Source organism: Equus quagga, chromosome 8, assembly GCF_021613505.1.
Source record: "Equus quagga isolate Etosha38 chromosome 8, UCLA_HA_Equagga_1.0, whole genome shotgun sequence".
Taxonomy (NCBI): Eukaryota; Metazoa; Chordata; class Mammalia; order Perissodactyla; family Equidae; genus Equus; species Equus quagga.
The window spans coordinates 56,653,089-56,672,917 of record NC_060274.1 but is presented as its reverse complement, the minus strand read 5'-3'; the positions used below and the strand labels follow the sequence as shown (position 1 = coordinate 56,672,917).

The 19,829-nt window shown below is 37.3% G+C and overlaps 1 pseudogene; it reads left to right on the top strand.

The window, feature by feature from the left end:
* LOC124243310 (phosphatidylcholine translocator ABCB4-like) overlaps positions 1–19,829 on the top strand; it is a 79,423-nt pseudogene that overhangs the window by 11,699 nt on the left and 47,895 nt on the right.

Below are 19,829 nucleotides of genomic sequence, written 5' to 3'. Positions count from 1 at the left end.
ATTTTCTCTTGCTATTCTGTCTCATGTGAATTTAATTCATTTTCCGGCTAGACGAACCCCCATTTGGGGAGAGGAAATGTCCTCCTCCCCTACACAAGCAAAGGCCCAAGTCTAAGTACAAGAACATGTAAAATTCCTGTTCCTCTCCCAATGGGGCAATAGAAGAAGGATTTTCTTTTCTTTAGAGAAGGGAAATTGAGCTGTGTTAAGAGTCTAACTATTTGAAGAGTCCTGAATAATATTTATCTTTTGGTGCCATTCTTGATTGTCTTGGTTTCTCTCCTTCCACCTCAGCCTTGGCTTATGATGCTAGCCATGAAGGTGATAGTGAAGCCCTTCTATATCCCAGGGTTGAGAGTTCAATTCTGGAACAGCTACGAGAATATTTGTTGGACTGGGAGGGACCAAGAGAGATGGGTCCAGGCCAGTAAAGAGAAGTCTCAGATCAGTTCTAGTCCTGGCTGATCCTGAATTGGTTCAGTTCCCAGGAAGCTGGGTCTCACCAGGGCTTTCTTACTTTGATGGCTTTGTTCCTTAATCCTCCAACTACACAGGAGGTGAATATGGCTCAGTTTATGGATTGTTTACTTATTTTCATGTTTTCCCCCTACTTTTTCTGGTAGGTATCAAAAACATCTAGAAAATACCAAAAAGACTGGAATTACAAAAGCTATTTCAGCCAACATTTCCATGGGCATTGCCTTCCTATTGCTATATGCATCATATGCACTGGCCTTCTGGTATGCATCCACTCTCGTTATATCAAAAGAATATACTATTGGAAATGCAATGACAGTAAGTTGTTTTTCTAATATTTATGAAGAATCTGAAAATTTTCTTTATCCATGTACCTTTTCTTTTCTTTCATAGTCCTCCTTTTCAAGAGATGAGCCATGATTACAGGCTTTTTTCTTTTGGTGAATCTTTGCTCTGTCCTGTGGGCAGAGCTGGCCTTCTAGAGTACACAAAACGTAATTATGAGTGGGGGCAAGAAAACAGCATGTAGTTAGACTAATTGAGAAACATATACAACATATAAAAGGAAATAAAAATTGAATGAATTTGTGAGTGAACAAATATGGATTGGAGCCATCCTCATTCTGCCCTGTAGTTTCATTATATAAGAGAGTAAACATTATTATAGATAGGTCATAGTATGAGAGAATATTAAATTTACATAGTATAAAACATCAGCCATCTGAAATACAAGATGAAAAGCTATAGCTTGTTTTTCTTTTTCAAAATGAAAATAGCTTCATTTTATGATAAAAATAATATATACTAGGTATACAAATGATTAGAACACAGAATTTTAGAAATTGGAAATTACTTAGAATTACTTATAATCTAATAATCCATATATCCTTAATGATAACTTTTGGTGAATATCTTCCAGACCATTTTCTATATATACACGCTTTTTTCTTTTAAAACTGGGATCATATTATGCATATTTTTTGCAACCTTTTTTATAAACTAGCAATAGTTTGTGACCATCTTTCCATGTCAGTGACAATCAGAACAACATGTAACCATTCAAATAGCAATGTTTTAAAACCTGCACTTTCCTATCTTTCTAAACAGAAACAATTTGGCCCTTTGATGATGACATGAGGCCATTATGAAATTTAATTATTTCAAAATGTTTTCTGGAGTGGTCTCTTCAGACTCCACTGAGGCGCTGAGGGCTGTTTGGCCGGATGACCTTTCATAATTGCTGACTCTATTTTTTTCTCGTTTTGGTCTCCTTTCTGGTTGTCAGCTTGGAAGCTCTCCACCTTTCTTTGCTTCCTCATTTGCTAAATTTTGTGAAGAAGGGAGATTGAATCCTGACTTTCCCATTCACCTTTTGTGATGAGTGTGTCCTTGCTGGCCTAGGCTCCTCATTTGTAGTATGTGGACAGTGACACCTCCCCGGTTGGGCAGGAGGGTGCTGTCCACGAGGCAGGGAGCCCAGCAACAGCCTCTGCACCCAGCGAGAGCCCTAGTGCATTCACTTTATAATCTATCATCTATATTGCAGATAGCAGATGGATATTTGAGGGATATTTGAGTCCTGGGTGTGTGAAGTCTTATTGTTACTGTCTTCTGAGAAAACCCAAACTATATATAGAATTTCACCATGCCCAGAGAGAAAGGAGTAATTTCTCTTCATTTATGTTTTTCTCATTTAAATTATGCTAATAATCTGGATTCCTGAAGCTATATTCTTGGCTGTTCTATATCAACTTATTTTCCTTGTGAAAAAAAATGTGAAGGCAATTGTGTTGTTTCGTGTGCTATAATACAGAATAATTGTGTAAAGGAATTATTAATCAGTGTACACAGGTGTGATTTAGTGAACTGTTACTTTGTATATTAAAAATCTTTTCAAAATATGTATGTAAAATGGTACTTTTTTGGGAAAATTCCATGGGGCCAAAATCTACCATGTTTCGCCTTGAATATTCTGTGTAATGCCGTGCATAGTTAGAGAAAATCATATAGGACTGAATAATAATACTGATGGAAGATGTTTACCTCTGGTGGCATTAGCTTCAGAGTCAAGGAAATAGGTTTGAAAAATCTTTCTGACTGTGTAAATTCAGGAGAAGAGCAACAGATAATTTGGCAATCTAGACAAAAATATTTTTGAGGTTGAAGAAACCCATTTGTGCTGCAATAAAATGCTATATTAACCTTGTAAATTTTGCTCTTTTGCTAAAAAAATTTTGAAAGTGGTAAACCTAAACTCAATCTTTTGTATCGTGTGTATTTCAGACAAATCATATTTGAGATAGTAATGGATGCCAGAATGGGGCTTTTAACTTTTTCTCATGTTCTTTTGCTAAGGTCTTTTCTTCAATCCTGATTAGAGCTTTCAGCATTGGACAGGCTGCTCCATGTATTGATGCTTTTGCCAATGCAAGAGGAGCAGCATATGTGATCTTTCATATTATTGGTAATGTAAGTCATTTATTATTTTAATGCTGAAAAATTATTTGAGGCTTGGAGAATTAAATCTGGCTTTATTTTAAATATCATGTGAAAATTAATTGTGGGAAATTAACAACCTCTTCTTAGTAATGAATGAAATAAAACGCCTCATTAATATTTCTAAAAGTTTACCTTTAAGTAATATAATAACACCGATCTCATTTTGGAAAAGTACATCTGTACTAGTGTCTTATTATTAGAATTCAGAGCAAAGATATCTGTCTATCTAATTTTTCTCCTTTTCTTTTGCACTTTGTAGCCAGACTGAGAATATTATGACTTCTATACAGGATGAGTGGGTGGAGAAATTATTGGTAGGACCAGAATTGACAGGGTTGCCTCCCTAAAAAAAAAAGATCATCGCAATGTTTGATATGATTTTGAATCAAATATATTGAATAAGTTGTACTAACTGCAGCAAAAGAAAGAAAATAATTTTGACATATTAAAAAGTATATCACTGCATTTACCCAGATAAACTGCAAAGTAGGTAACTGAAATTTGATCATTTAATCCAAGCAATTGCTCCTGTTTCATTGATCTAAGTCATGAGAAAGTTTCTCGGCTTCCGAATACTTTGAAAGTTTACATTGATCCTAAATAACTTGGCCCTAACCAATTGTTCAGTCAGTCTTCTCAAACCAATCCATTACATTTATTGTTGGGGAACAAACTAATTTTCACTAAATGCTGAAATGCCTGGCTATATCAATTATAGTATGTTTTTGTTATTGCAGTTGTATAAACATGCGTATCTGACTATTTAGAAACTTTATGAAGCTATACCAAAAACTTAAAGTGAAATATTGTATGAAATTAAATGAATATATCCCTTATGTACTTTTCAGGAAAAGCCTATTTTCTGAGAAAGACTATTTCTTAAACACACACACATACACGATCTTCACCTTGCATTCTGTCTCCTGTGAAGAAGATTGTGCCATTCCAGGTCTTATTTTTGGAATTGCTGAATCATATTCCTTTAAAATGCAATTGTTTGTCTTATGGAATAGTCATTGAATTTTTTTTTAAATTTAGAATCCTAAAATTGACAGTTTTCAGAGAGAGGGCACAAACCAGACAACATCAAAGGGAATTTGGAGTTCAGTGATGTTCCCTTTTCTTATCCAGCTCGAGCTAATGTCAAGGTACTATAAGCAATAGTTGTAGAAAATCTTAACTCAGATTGATTGTTTAATCATCTTAAAGAATCTATAGTCTCTATTATTTTGATATTTCTATGCTTTTTCCTTTTGGGATTATATTCCCTCATTGGATACTTTTTTCAAATTCAAAATTGAATCAAATTATTCTCCTTTTAGGGCTTTGTAGTGAGATATATTCTTTTTCTTTCTTTTCCCTCACAGATCTTGAAGGGCCTCAGTCTGAAGGTTCAGAGTAAGCAGACAGTGGCCCTGGTTGGGAACAGCGGCTGTGGGAAAAGCACAATGGTCCAGCTGATGCAGCGGCTCTACGACCCTGAGGAGGGTATAGTGAGTGGGAAGAACCAAGTTTTCCAAAGTGGGAAGCTGGGTACCAATTAGCCCTTTGAAATTGTTTTCTTAGTAACAAATTTGCATGTGAGTCTAATTTTGGTAAAAGGTCTACAGAATTACACTGCATCTGGATAGTGCATTCAAACCTTTGGGCTGGTTTGGCAGAAGTATTCAAAATGATAAAAGCCAAAGAAGCTAGACACCACTCTCTTCTGTTCTGATTAAGCTTTTCTTACCCACTAAATCACTGGAAAACAGTCATCCAACCACTGAGAGGATTTTTTCCAATGAGTTACTGGGTTTGGTCAAAAACGATCCATATAGCAATAGTTGATAATCTGGTAATCATGATCACAAGAAGTCTTAGGATAATAATTAAATTCATCAAAGGCAGTTGAGTTTTCTTAAATGTTGTAACATCTGAAAGGAAAAGTGGGATAATCCCTTAAGAAACTTCTGGGGGTGTGGGGACTAACAACCTAGGGTATATTTTTTTGCCTTCTAAAAATTTTGTTATAAATTCAAACTTACAGAAAAGTTGCAAGCAGGGAATTCACATATACCCTTCACTCAGATTTACTAATTGTTTATATTTGACCAACTGCTTTATTGTCCTCTCTCTTTCTCTACACGTGCATGTATATAACACACACCTACACACACACATACATGCATATTTTTTTCTGAATCTTTAAGAGTAAGTTAAGGACATCATGCCCCCTTGATCCCTACATCCTGCACAATATATTTTCTGAGAAGAAGAACATTCTCTTACATAACCATAAAACAATTATCAAAATCAGTAGATTTAACATTAATACAATATCAGCCTGCAGTATATACTCAAATTTTATCAATTGTACCAACTTTAGAACATTGAGTTTATCTGAAATTAAAATGTATTGTAATTCAACAATTATGAAAGCAGATTACAAGTTACAAAGAAAGACAAAAAATATAAAAAGGCAGAGAGATAGAAGAGAGATTGCAGGGATGAATCCAAAAGTTTCTAGGATACATGAATTATTTGTTTATTTAATTTAATAAAATTAATGAACAGTCTTGGAAAAATCTAATATTGCTAAGAAGGAACATAAGCCCATCCTCATTTACTAAAGCAAACTCTAGGTTTGTTCAAGTGTAAACATCTTTTTTCATTTTTAAAAAAGAACCTAGTGGGCCAGCCAAGTGGTGTAGTAGTTCAGTGTGCATGCTCCTCTTTGGCAGCCTGGGGTTCTCCGGTTTGGATCCTGGGCGTGTGGACCTACACACCGCTCATCAAACCATGCTGTGGCAGGGTCCCACATACAAAATGGAGGAAGACTGGCACAGATGTTAGCCCAGCAACAATCTTCCTCAAGCAAAAAGAAGAAGATTGGCAACAGATGTTAGGTTAGGGCCAATTTTGCTCACTGCCCCCCCCCCAAAAAAACCCAGTAAAATACTAACCATTGAGAATAAGCATTTCCAAATATCTTACTTTTAAAATTATTGGGGTAATACATATTTTTTTAGAAAATATACATGCAGCAGAAAAACATCTTCAGAAATTCTATAACTCAGAGATCTTCACTGTTCACATCATGATTTAACAATTTTCTTACTACTAAAATAGTAGGAGAAATGCCCAGTTGATTAATTCAGATTTTCTTAAAAATTTTTCCAATAAAAATCAGTAAAACTGTAATAAAAGAAGGTAATAAATTGGAACAAATGATTTATGATATATATGGGAAAACATTTAATATTTGAAAAATTAATATGAGTCTATAATAAGATATGAACATGCAAATGTTTTAAGAATAAACATAGATTTGTAAAAAGTTTCAAGAAATGTTCAGCCTTACTTATAAATATATACAAATTAAAAAATATAAGCTACCACATCACACCTATTAATTAGAAGAAAAATATTAAAATGATAAAACCTGGAGCTAGTAAATTACAATGAGGCAGATATATTTATATATTCCTGCTGACATTGTAAATTATTAAAATCTTTTTATAGCATTGTTTATTCAACCTTTATTCAGCAAATAATAAATGCCCAACATACACCAGTCATTGTACAGGCAAGCAGTTGTTATTGGGGAGGAAAAAATAAATCACAGTCTTCAGCCTGGTAATTCTCTACTTTGACAATTGTAAAAGTAGAGATTGTCCTTCACTGGTCCTTGAAGGAAGCCAAATGTCCAGCAGGTGGGAAATGCTAAAGTAAATTATGGTATATTACATATAGTGAAATATCATAGCGCCACCAAAATGATATTTAGACTAGGTAAGTGGACATTTTTATTCAAATTTAATAATGGTAAGCAATAATAATAGTACACCCAAAATGTATAACCCAATATTGCTTATGGAGAATAGTCCATCCATGAAAAAACTGTATATATAAGATAATAAATATCAAGAGAGCATACACTTTTTATTTTTATTCTTGCAAATTGCTGTTTATTTCCAATTCTCACTTCTAACCACTGAAATAAGTTAAATATTAGCTAACACTTTTTTCGTAACAAATTAAAGTCTTGATGCTTTAGATATCAGATGACTTAAGATATTTAATATAAATATTTCTTTCTTTCAGATTAACATTGATGGGCAGGGTAGTAGGACCTTTAATGTAAGGTATCTGAGGGAAGTAATTGGAGTCGTGAGTCAGGAGCCAGTACTACTTTCTACCACAATTGCCGAAAGTATTCGTTATCGCTGAGATATAACCATTGACGAGAGAAAGAAAGCTCTCAAAGAAGCCAGCGCCTATGAGTTTATCATAAAATCACCACAGGTAAACACTCTGTTAATGTAGTTGCCCTCAAAATTAGAATTTCACCCCATACACCTGAGGTCTTTCCTCAAAGGTTAAGCTAATAATGTTTGAGATGCAAGGTTGTCCACCTTTGCTAGGTAAGTACCTTGAATTATTCAGTTGGAGGTTTAAGGAGTATAGTCTGGTACATGAATCATATAAAATTTTATACAAAATATGTGTTAGTAGTTTTTTATTTTTTTTATTTTTTTAATTTTTTTTTTTTTTAAAGATTTTATTTTTTCCTTTTTCTCCCCAAAGCCCCCCGGTACATAGTTGTGTATTCTTCGTTGTGGGTTCCTCTAGTTGTGGCATGTGGGACGCTGCCTCAGCGTGGTCTGACGAGCAGTGCCATGTCCGCGCCCAGGATTCGAACCAACGAAACACTGGGCCGCCTGCAGCGGAGCGCGCGAACTTAACCGCTCGGCCACGGGGCCAGCCCCGTGTTAGTAGTTTTTTAGAACTCCGTATTGATTTATTTCATTAAAATTTATGACTCATTACGATATCAGAGTGAAGCTCTATGTTGTCTTGAATTTCTAGATCCATAGCTTTTTCTGTTTAAAATACTTCAAGAACTCCTCCATCTTTTCTGTTGTAGAAATTTGACACCCTGTTGAGAGAGAGAGAGAGAGAGAGAGAGAGAGAGAGATAGAGAGAGAGGGGCCCTGCTGAATGGGGGACAGAAACAGAGAATCGCCATCGCTCGAGCCCTGGTTCATAACCCCAAGATCCTTCTGCTGGATGAGGCCACGACAGCCTTAGACACTGAAAGTGAAGCTGAGGTACAGGCAGCTCTGGGTAAGGTCAGTAGACCCTAAACACCTGAAGGACCAGCAAATTGAAACTTTATTGGAAATTTTCTTTTTTGTGTCAGGTTGCATTGCAGAGAGGGGTGGCTAGCCCAACTCACTGGCTTGCTTTGACAGAGGTGCACTGAGTTAAATCCAGGCCTCTGCGATGAGCCACTTGGCTTTGGTTTTTTCTCACAGGTAGGTTTTAGCTTTGGTCAAAAGTAGTTGCGTTAAAATGTGCAAAGAAAAATCTAGTTACCTAGACACTGGTCCAGCTGAAAAACAGTTCAAAATACTTGCCTTATTTTGTAGGCAGTAACATCATCTTTATCTATTCATGAAGGCAGATGGATGCTTTTCTGGAAATGAAGTTCAGCTTGTATGTTTGTCTAAGCATATAAATAAGCCACACATTTTAAGAATGCAGACCTCATGTGCCCAGCTCAGATATCTCTAAAACTATCACTATCATCTTTACCAGCTGAAGCTTCACAGGAGGAACATTATCTTGGGATTCTTTTGGGGTCAAGTGCTGATGTCATCAATAATAAGAACACGATATAAAAACCGGAGTCAGATGACACCATATACATGGGTTTCAAACACGTAAATGTCATAGATATATTTGATTTGAGAAAGTTTGGTAATAAAATTTGCAAGGTCCTTAACAGAGTCTATCCAAATTACCTCTTGCAATTTTAGAGACAAGCTGTATGAATCTTATTTTCTGAGGAAAATTTATACCTGAATCCTAAGTAAAGGCAACTGCTTTATGTGCTATAAACTGTGATTAATCAATGCTTCCTGGTCTATCAGATTAATATTTGGCTTATCTTATATAATTTAATTTAATAATGACTAATGAGATGGTGATAATTATCCCTCACAAATTCTTGCACTGAATTATATTGCTTTCATGTATGTTAAGTCATAATATTAAGGAACCAAAATATAATATTTATGAGACTGGTATTTGGTTGATTAATTAGAAGTGAGTTAAAGCAGGAAATCATAAAAAAAAATACATACAACAATTAATTTTAACTTAAAACTTATAAATGGACATGCATGTGTTGACATAGACTTTTTAGGCAAAGTCAGGTAAGATAAGAGAGATATTTATGAGAAAAGAAAGTCCCATTCAGCCCTAGGGCCCAGGTCCCAATCCTGTCCAGGATACAAATAATCAGTATATTAGCCCTGCTGAGCTAAAAGAGCAAAATTTATTGGACGTGTTGTGTTTCACGATGTGGATCTTGTCAGAGAAATTGTAGCCTTGCACGTTTCAATTCATATTTGGACAAGTTACTTCACTCAGTTTCAGCAGTTTGTGTTTTATAGGAGTGTGGCCCACTCCTCAGTTGATGACCTTTTACATGTCAACTTTAAAAATAGCTAACGAGTCATTCATAATTTTTAAAAATCCCCCCGAAAAGCCACTAGCAGCTTGGGGTGGTGATTAAGAGCACAGGCTCTGGTGCTAGACAGGCTGAGGTTGGAGTCCTGGCTCTGTCTTTTTCTAGCTGTATGACCTTGGGCAAATTAACTAACTTCTCTAAGCCTGAGATACTGCAGAAGTAATCGTCATGGGGAGAGAAAGGGGGAGAAATAATGTCGTAGGATTACTGAAAAGATTAAACAAAGTACTGCATGTAAAGTTATTAGCAAATGCCTGGCACACAGAAAACAGTTGGTATTGTTAGCTGCTGCTATTGTTATAGTGATTACCATTATCATGATTATTATTAATTTTATTAATTGCTCAATCAGTTACCTATTGCTACATAACAAACCATCCCAAATTAAGACTTTAAGCCTAATTATCTACAATAATTCCATAGATTGGCTGGGTGGATCTTCTGCTATTTTCACTTGAACACATGGCTGCATTTACCTGGAGGGTTGACTTAGTTAAAATGGTCCAAGATGGCCTCACTCACATGCTAGCTGTTGGGTGGGCATCTCATGTAGCTTGTTATACTCATACAATATGCTAAACCTGGCTTCCTTATACAGAAATCTCAAGCCAGTACACCCAGAGAGCAAGGGCAGAAGCTATAAGACATCTAGAAGTTTAGACTCCAGAACTCACATAATGTCACTTTTACCACATTCTGTTGGTCACAGAAAGTCACAGATCTGGCTCAGATTGAGGGAGTGAGGAAATAGATTCCACTTCTTGATAGGTGAGCTGTAAAGAATCTGGGATCATAATCTTCCAAAGCACACTCCTTGCCAAAATTATTTACATTTCTCCCATGTGCAAAATAAATTCACTTCTTACCAAGACCCTCAAAATTTTCATACCGTTACACATCAGTCTCAAAGTCCAGTATCTGAAGATCTGTATGTGGTCCAGACATGGATGAGGTTCTTCATGCTAAGCTCATCTTGATCCAGAGACTTATGAACTAAGGAGACAAGTTATCTTCTACACATACACCCAACATATAATGGTGATGCAGGGACAGGATAATCATAATAGACATTCCTGTTCAAAAAGGAGAAGAACGGGAAGCACATAGCAGTTACTGGTCCACAGCAATTCTGAAATGCGGTCAGGTTCATGTTGCTAATCACCCCACTGCTCCAGGGGAAGGGAATGTTTCTTGATTAAGGCCCAATTCCACCCCCTAGTAATGGGTTCCTTAGTCCATTGTTCTCCTTGGTTCTGGGCTCCACCCCCTGGGCTCTTGGATCCTCCTCTAAGAAGTCTTTCATTTTCCATAAAAAAAATGGTGTATGTCTGCAGTTGAGTAGCTTTCTCGGTGTGCTTTCTACTCATAGAAATTTAGGACCCATTTTGAATTTTCTCAGCCTCTTTTAGTCCAAACTGATAGACTTTCTTAAAGACTTTGTGAGTTTGCTTAGAATCTGACTGGTTCACTCAAACACCAAAAGCTACAACTATGATATTTTTCAAGACAAGCTTCTCTCTACTTTGGGCTGCGTGTGAAGCTGCCATGAGAATACTCTTACTTATGAGTCTTAGAAGCCCTTTTATGTAGCCAAGACTGTCTACTAGAATCTGCCTTAAATCTTTCAGAGATTTTAACAAAAAACTTACACCTATACCCTGATTTGATCCTCATTTTGCTGGATAACTAACAATTCATTTTCCAACCCAGCAAGTACTGGGTCTTCTATGTTGCCTCTAAATTCTCCTTGCAAACCAAATAGCTCCTTCTTTAGCTCATCATTCTCCTCCCAAACCTTATCAAATACAGCCAGCGGAATCCAGTTGGCACTTTCAACATTCTGTTTAGAGATCTCTGGAATCTCCTTAGCCAAGTGTATAAGTTCGTTAGCTACAATATCTTTATTCCAAGTTACTGCAGGAAACATTTTTTCCAATTATTCCAAGGTTAAAAAACACAGGTCACCGTCTTTCTAGGCTCCAATAGCAATTTCCTTACTTCTCTTTCAGTCTCCACTAAGGATATCATCACCTCCCTTCCAGCCACTGCCTACCACTCAGATCTTAGTCCCCAAGCCAATGTTGCATGTTTTAGATTTTTGCTACACTAGCATCCCAATCTAATTACCAATTTCTTTATCAGTTGCTTTAAGCCAAAACAATGAGTTGGCTGGTGTGGATCCTCTGTTGGTTTTGCCTAGTCTCACTCAGGCAGCTACTTTCATCTCAGGGTCAGCTGGCTTGGAACGTTCAAGATGGCCTCACTCCTGTGCTTGGCAGTTGGTGATCTCTATTGCCTGAGGCAGCTCCATTCTACTCCAGGAGGCTTCTCATTCTCCAGTAGACTAGACAAGCTTCCTTTCACTGTGGTTTCAAGGTAGTATTCAAAGACGCAAACACACAAGCTGTAAGGCCTCCTGAAGCCTAGGCTTTGGAAATTGCAAAATCTTTAATTCCTTCATTCTTTTGGTCAAAACAAGTCAAAAGGCCTGCCCAGATCTGAGGAAGTGGAGAAATAGACTCCCCCTCTGGATAGGAGTAGCTGCAAAGTGTCTGTGGCCATGTTTAATCTGCCATAGTTGCTATGAATAGTTTATAATCTACCTAATTGACTCTATACTTTACAAGATAACTAAACTGATGTATTTTGCAGACAATAAACTATATCTTTAAAAGGGAAATCCTTTATTATTGCACTCCCCACAATGATACTAGTCAGCCAATTGGACAGTCATTCTAAGTTACAAACCAGCTTTCTTTTAACAATGAAAAGTTGAATTTTGTAATTTATTATCTTTCCCCTGAGGAGCATAAGGATATACCACTATTATACTATCTACTGTTATTCCTCCCTGATTCCTTATCCAGGAAGAAAAATATTTTCCTTTTGTGGATCCTTTATACATTTATCAGTACCTCTTTTGTGGCACCAGCTTATCATAGTTAGCTATTTATTTATATGCCTTCTTTCTCCTAGAAAGAATAAACCCCTTAAGAGGCAGAATTAATAAATGGTTCATGCCTGTGTCTCTATAACACTTAATCCAGTGCCTTGCATATAGTAGAACGTAAATAAATATTTACTGAATTGATTACCATGCTCCAGCCCATTGAGATACTACATATCTTCATTAAAAAAACATTGTAATGCCATATCAGCTTTTCACTCAATAAATAACAACTATTTATCAAAAATAAATAATAGGTTTTTCAAAATGAGATCTTGAAGAAGAATACAAAAACAGATTTGCTATTTTATCTTTTTGTAAGCAATAAACTACTTTCCCTTTCCACCCCAACCTACTATTTTTGTTATTGAGTTTCTAATAGTTTACATCAATGTGAGATTTTAGTTGTACATTATTTCTTGACTGTCACCACACAAGTGCTCCCCTTCATCCCTTGTGCCCACCCCCTTCCTCTGGTAATCACTGAACTGTTTTCTTTGTCCCTGTATTTGTTTATATTCCACATATGAGTGAAATCATCTGGTGTTTGTCCTTCTCAGACTGGCTTATTTTGCTTAGCATAATTCCCTCCAGGTCCTCCATGTTATTACAAATAGGATGATGTTGTCTTTTTTTATGGCTGAGTAATATTCCACTCTCTCTATATACCACATCTTCTTTATCCAATCATCAGTCAATGGGCACTTGGATTGCTTCCTTGACTTGGCTATTGTGAATAGTGCTGCAATGAACATAGGGGAGCATATGTTATTTTGGATTGTTGATTTCAAATTGTTTGAGTAGATACCCAGTAGTGGGATAGCTGGGTCATATGGTAGTTCTATTTGTAGTTTTTTGAGGAATCTCCATAGTGTTTTCCATAGTGGCTGCACCAGTTTGCATTCCCACCAGCAGTGTATGAGGGTTCCCTTCTTTCCACACCCTCTCCAACATGTGTTATTTTTAGTCTTAGTGATTATAGCCACTTTAACAGGCATAAGGTGGTATCTTAGTGTAGTTTTGATTTGCATTTCCCTGATAATTAGTGGTGTTGAATATCTTTTCACGTGTTTATTGGCCATCTGTACATCTTCTTTGAAAAAATGTCTGTTCATCTCCTCTGCCCATTTTTTGATCAGGTTGTTTGTTTTTTTCTTGTTCAGTTGTGTGAGTTCCTTATATATTATGGAGATTAACCTCTTGTCAGATATATGATTTGCAAATATTTTCTCCCAGTTGGTGGGTTGTCTCTTTGTTTTGATTCTACTTTCTTTTGCCTTGCAGGAGCTCTTTAGTCTGATGAATTCCCACTTGTTAATTTTTTCTTTTGTTTCTCTGTCTGAGAAGACATGGTATTTGAAAAGACCCTTTTTAGTTCGATGTCAAAGAGTGTACCACTGATATTATCTTCCAAGATTTTTATAGTTTCAGGACTTATCTTCAAGTCTTTGATCCATTTTGAGTTTATTTTTGTGTATGGTGTGAGATAGCGATCTACCTTCATTCTTTTGCATGTGGCTGTCCAGTTTTCCCAACACCATTTATTGAAGAGACTATCTTTTCTCCATTGTATATTCGTGGCGCCTTTGTCGAACATTAGCTGGCCATAGATGTGTGGTTTTATTTCTGGGCTTTCAGTTCTGTTCCATTGATCTGTGTGCCTATTTTGTATTAGTACCATGCTGTTTTGATCACTATGGCTTTGTAGTACATTTTGAAGTCAGGGATTGTGATACCTCCAGCTTTGTTCTTTTTTCTCAGGATTGCCTTAGCAATTCGGGGTCTTTGATTGCCCCATCTGAATTTTAGGATTCTTTGTTCTATTTCCATGAACAATGTCATTGGGATTGTAATTAGGATTGCATTGAATCTGTAGATTGCTTTGGGTAGTATGGACATTTTAACTATGTTTATTCTTCCAATCCATGAACAAGGAATCTCTTTCCATCTCTTTATGTCATTATCAATTTGCTTCAGTAATGTCCTATAGTTTTCATTGTATAAGTCCTTCACCTCCTTGGTGAAATTTATTCCTAGGTACTTTATTCTTTTTGTTGCTATTGCAAATGGAATTGTATTCTTGAGTTCTCTTTAAGTTCATTATTAGAGTATAGAAAAGCAACTGATTTTTGTAAGTTGATTCTGTACCCTGCAATTTTACTGTAGTTGTTAATTATTTCTATTAGTTTTCCGATGGATTTTTTTTTAGTTTTCTACATATAAGATCATGTCGGAGTTCTCGTCAAGATGGCGCTGTGAGCAGACGTTGAACTCGCCTCCTCCCATGAACACAACCAGGTTACAACAATTTTTGGAAGAATCACCCTGGATTGAAAACCGAAAACTGGATAAAAAGAACCCCCACAACAAGGCGCAGTCCTGATGAAAGCAGAAGAGACAGTAACTCCAGCAGGAGAGCAAAAAAGCCACCTTTGGGAGCAGTGGAGCTTCTCAGCTGGCCAGGCGGGAGCCAACCTAAGGTACGCAGCCCTCCCTGGAGGAGTGAGGTCCAGAGCAGGGCCAATACTCCTATAACCATCCTTCCGACTCAGCCCAACTGAGAGGGGGGGTCTTACTGTCTGGCTTTGCTGGCTATTAACTGCAGCGAGGACACCCCAGAAAATCTATCAGCCGAAAGCCGAAAAGATCCATGTCTTAAAGGGCCCATGCACAAACTCACTCATTGCAGCAACCTAAAATCACAAGAGAGAAGGCTGAATGTCCTTTGGTGAAACAAGACTCACCTGGTGGGCTCTGGGGGCATCTTGGTGAGAGGAGGATCCTCTCCGGAGACTGAGACATTGGTAGGGACCGTTGTTCTGAATGGGTCCAGGCGTGCTGATACGGACACAGGTGGGGGCCATTGAGGTGCGTCCCTTGGGCTGTTAGCCCAGGGGTCTGCCACACCCACTAGAGGACAGATTTAATCCAGTTCAGCCAGGGTGGGCAACCCTCCCTAGGGACTGGCCCCACCTAACAGCAACCCTCACGCTACTTTTCAGCCTGCATTGACTCAGTGCCTTGGTCCTCTACAGGCAGGCAAAGGTGTCTGCCTCTGTGGGGCAGGGCTTGTGTGAGGACCAGGTGAACTTTGGGGGGCATTGGGGCAGAGGTGGGGGTCTCTGCAGTGTGGTGGTGGGGTACGCTCCAGGGGGTTGAGAAGTGTGCATGGACCAGGACTGTGCTGACAGTGTATGTGGTCCAGAGGGGGGTGAGGCTTATCAGTGGTAGAAGACTTGTGTTTGACAAATAGCCATAAAAAGGTCAGCCCCACCTTCCAAAGCCTGAAACAACTGAGTGCCTCCATGCCAAGGGCTAGCCCTACTCAGCTGCACTCCTAAGAGAACTGACATCAGCCTTGTTGGCCTCAGGCCTATCACAACTGTATGCCCCTGAGCCTAGCAACCAGCTACACTGGCTATCAACCCAATTAAGAGGACAATGGCAATAAGAGTGTGCTAATAGACTTTGTAGCCAACAGTGCTGAGGCCCCTCCAAACCGGATTTACAAACAGCTAGCCAGGGAAGGAAAGATCAGACTCCCTGGGTACCTGCAGTGGGAGCAACCCTGCCACAGCAGAAGAACACAAGTAGCCCACAAAGAGGTCACTCCTGGTTCTTATGGTCTGGTCATGAGAGGGAAGCACACTGCTGGTCCTCATAAGGCATCTCATACATAAGGCCACTTCTCCAAGATCAGGAGACACAGCCAACTCACCTAGTACAAAGAAAACAGCACAGAGAAAGAGGCATAATGAGGAGGCAAAGGAATACTTTCCAAGGAAGGGAACACTACAAAACACCAGAAAAAGAACTAAGTGAAACAGAATCTAGCAAGCTCCTTGACAAAGAATTCAAACAAAACATAATGAGGATGCTCACAGATATGCAGAGAAGAATGGATGAACAAAGTGAAAACATCAGCAAAGAATTGGAAGATATAAAAAAGAACCAATCAGAAATGAAGAATACAATACTCGAAATGAGAAATTCACTAGAGGGACTCAATAGCAGAGTAGAGGAAGCAGAAAAACTGATCAGCGAGCTAGACGAAAGATTAGAGGAAATCGCCCAAGCAGAACAGAAAAGAGAAAAAAGAATTAGAATGAGAACAGTGTAAGGGAACTCTGGGACAATATCAAGTGTGCTAACATTTGGATTATAGGGGTCCCAGAAGGAGAAGAGAGAGACAAAGGGGCAGAAAATTTATTTGTCGAAATAATAGAGGAAAATTTTCCTAACCTGAGGAAGGAAACATACATCAAAGTTCAGGAAGCACAGAGAGCTCCAAACAAGAGAAGCCCAAGAGAGGCCCACACCAAGACAGATTATAATCAAAATGTCTAAAATTAAAGACAAAGAGAGAATCTTAAAAGCAGCAAGACAAAGGCCACAAGTGACATATAAAGGGAAGCCCATCAGACTATCAGGAGACTTCTCAGTCAAGATCCTACAGGCGAGAAGAGAATGGCACAACATATTTGAAGTGCTAAAAGGAAAAAACCTACAACCAAGAATACTCTATCCATCAAGGCTGTCATTCAGAATGGAAGGAGAGATAAAGAGCTTCCCAGACAAGCAAAAATTAAAGGAGTTTATCACCAAGAAACCAGTTCTACAAGAATTGCTGAAGGGACTTATTTAAGTGGGAAAGCAATGACCACAAATAGAGATAAAAGAAAAAAAAATCAAAAAAACCCAAAACAACAACAACAAGAAAAAACAGGCAATAAAATCACTTGTAAGGTACAAGTATAGTAAAGGCAGCAGATCAACTACCTGTGAAGGTAATATGAAGGTTAAAAGACAAATGTACTAAAATTACCTATTTCAATGATAAGAGGGTAATGGATATACACACACTAAACAAAAGACTATATATGATGTGAAAATCCTATAATGTGGGAGGAGGGGAGTGAAAAAGTAGAGCTTTTAGAAAGAGGTCAATAGACTGTTATACACATAGTATACTAAATAGGATCCTCATGGTAACCACAAACCAGAAACCTATAACAAGCAGGAAAAAAAGTAAGACAAAAGAAATCAAACATATTACTAAAGATAGCCATCAAACCACAAATGAAGAGAGCAAGAGAAAAAGAAAGGAACTGAGAAGAACTACTAAAACACCCCAGAAAAAGAAAATGTGACAAAATGGCAATGAATATATATTTATCAATAGCTACTTTAAATGTCAATGGAATAAATGCTCCAATCAAATGCCAAGGGTGGCCAACTGGATAAAAAAGCAAGATCCATGTATATGCTGCGTACAAGAGACACACTTCAGACCTACAGACATTCACAAACTGAAAGTGAAAGGATGGAAAAAGATATTCCACGCAAATGGCAAAGAAAAGAAAGCGGGGGTAGCAATACTTATACCAGAGAAAATAGACTTTAAAACAAAAACTATAATAAGAGACAAAGACGGGCACTACATAATGATAAAGGGAACAATCCAACAAGAAAATATAACACTTGTAAATATCTACGCACCAAACATAGGAGCACCTAAATATATAAAGCAATTATTAACAGACATAAAAGGAGAATTAGACGGTAACACAATAATAGTAGGGGACTTTAACACTCCACTTACACCAATGGACAGATCATCCAAACAGAAGATCAATAAAGAAACACTTGCCTTAAAGGACACATTAGACCAGATGGACTTAGTAGATATATACAGAACATTCCATCCAAAAACCACAGAAAACACATTCTTTTCAAATGCCCATGGAACATTCTCCAGGATTGATCACATATTAGGCCACAAAACAAGTCTCAATAAATTTAAGAAGATCGAAATTATACCATGCATCTTTTCTGACCATAAAGGTATGAAACAGGAAATCAACTACAGAAAGAAAACCAGAAAAGCCATAAAAATGTGAAGATTGAACAAAATGCTACTGAACAATGATTGGGTCAATGAAGAAATCAAAGAAGAAATAAAAAAAATTCCTGGAGACAAATGAAAATGAAAACACGACATGCCAAAATCTGTGGGATACAGCAAAAGCAGTTCTACGAGGGAAGTTTATAGTAATTCAGGCCTACCTCAACAAAGAAGAAAAATCCCAAATAGACAATCTAAAAGTGGACCTAAAGGTACTGGAAAAAGAACAACAAACAAAGCCCAAAATCAGCAGAAGGAAGGAAATAATAAAAATCAGAGCAGAAATAAATGAAGTAGAGACTAAAAAAAAAATAGAAAAAATTAATGAAACCAAGAGTTGGTTCTTCAAAAAGATAAACAAAATTGATGAGCCCTTAGCTAGACTCACCAAGAAAAAAAGAGAGAAGGCTCAAATAAATAAAATCAGAAATGAAAGAGGAGAGATTACAATGGACACCTCAGAAATACAAAAGATAATAAGAGAATACTATGAAAAGCTATATGCCAACAAATTGGATAATCTAGAAGAAACGGATAAATTCTTAGAAACATACAACCTTCCAAAACTGGACCAAGAAGATGTAGAAAATTTGAATAGACCGGTCACCAGTAAGGAGATCGAAACAGCAGTCAAAAACCTCCAAAAAAATAAAAGTCCAGGACCAGATGGCTTCCCTGGTGAATTCTACCAAACATTCAAAGAAGATCTAATACCTATCCTTCTCAAACTCTTCCACAAAATTGAAGAGGAGGGGAGGCTTCCTAACTCCTTCTACGAAGCAAACATAATCCTGATACCACCACCAGACAAGGACAACACAAAAAAACAAAATTACAGGCCAAGATCACTGAGGAACATAGATGCAAAAATCCTCAACAAAATACTAGCAAATCGAATACAACAATACATTAAAAAGATCATACACCATGATCAAGTGGGTTTCATTCCGAGGATGCAGGGATGGTTCAACATCCGCAAATCTATCAATGTGATACACCACATTAACAAAATGAAGAATAAAAATCACATGATCATCTCAATAGATGCAGGGAAAGCATTTAGCAAGATACAACATCCATTTATGATAAAAACTCTAAGTAAAATGGGTATAGAAGGAAAATACCTCAACATAATAAAGGCCATATATGACAAACCCACAGCAAATATCATTCTCAATGGAGAAAAACTGAAAGTTATCCCTCTAAGAACAGGAACCAGACAAGGATGCCCACTGTCACCACTCTTATTTAACATAGTATTGGAAGTCCTAGCCAGAGCAATCAGGCAAGAAAAAGAAATAAAAGGGATCCACATTGGAAAAGAAGTGAAACTATCACTCTTTGCAGACAACATGATTTTATATTAATAAAACCCTAAAAAGTCCACTAAAAACTTTTAGAAATAATAAAGGATTACAGTCAAGCTGCGGGATACAAAATCAATGTACAAAAATCGGTTGCATTTCTATACACTAACAACG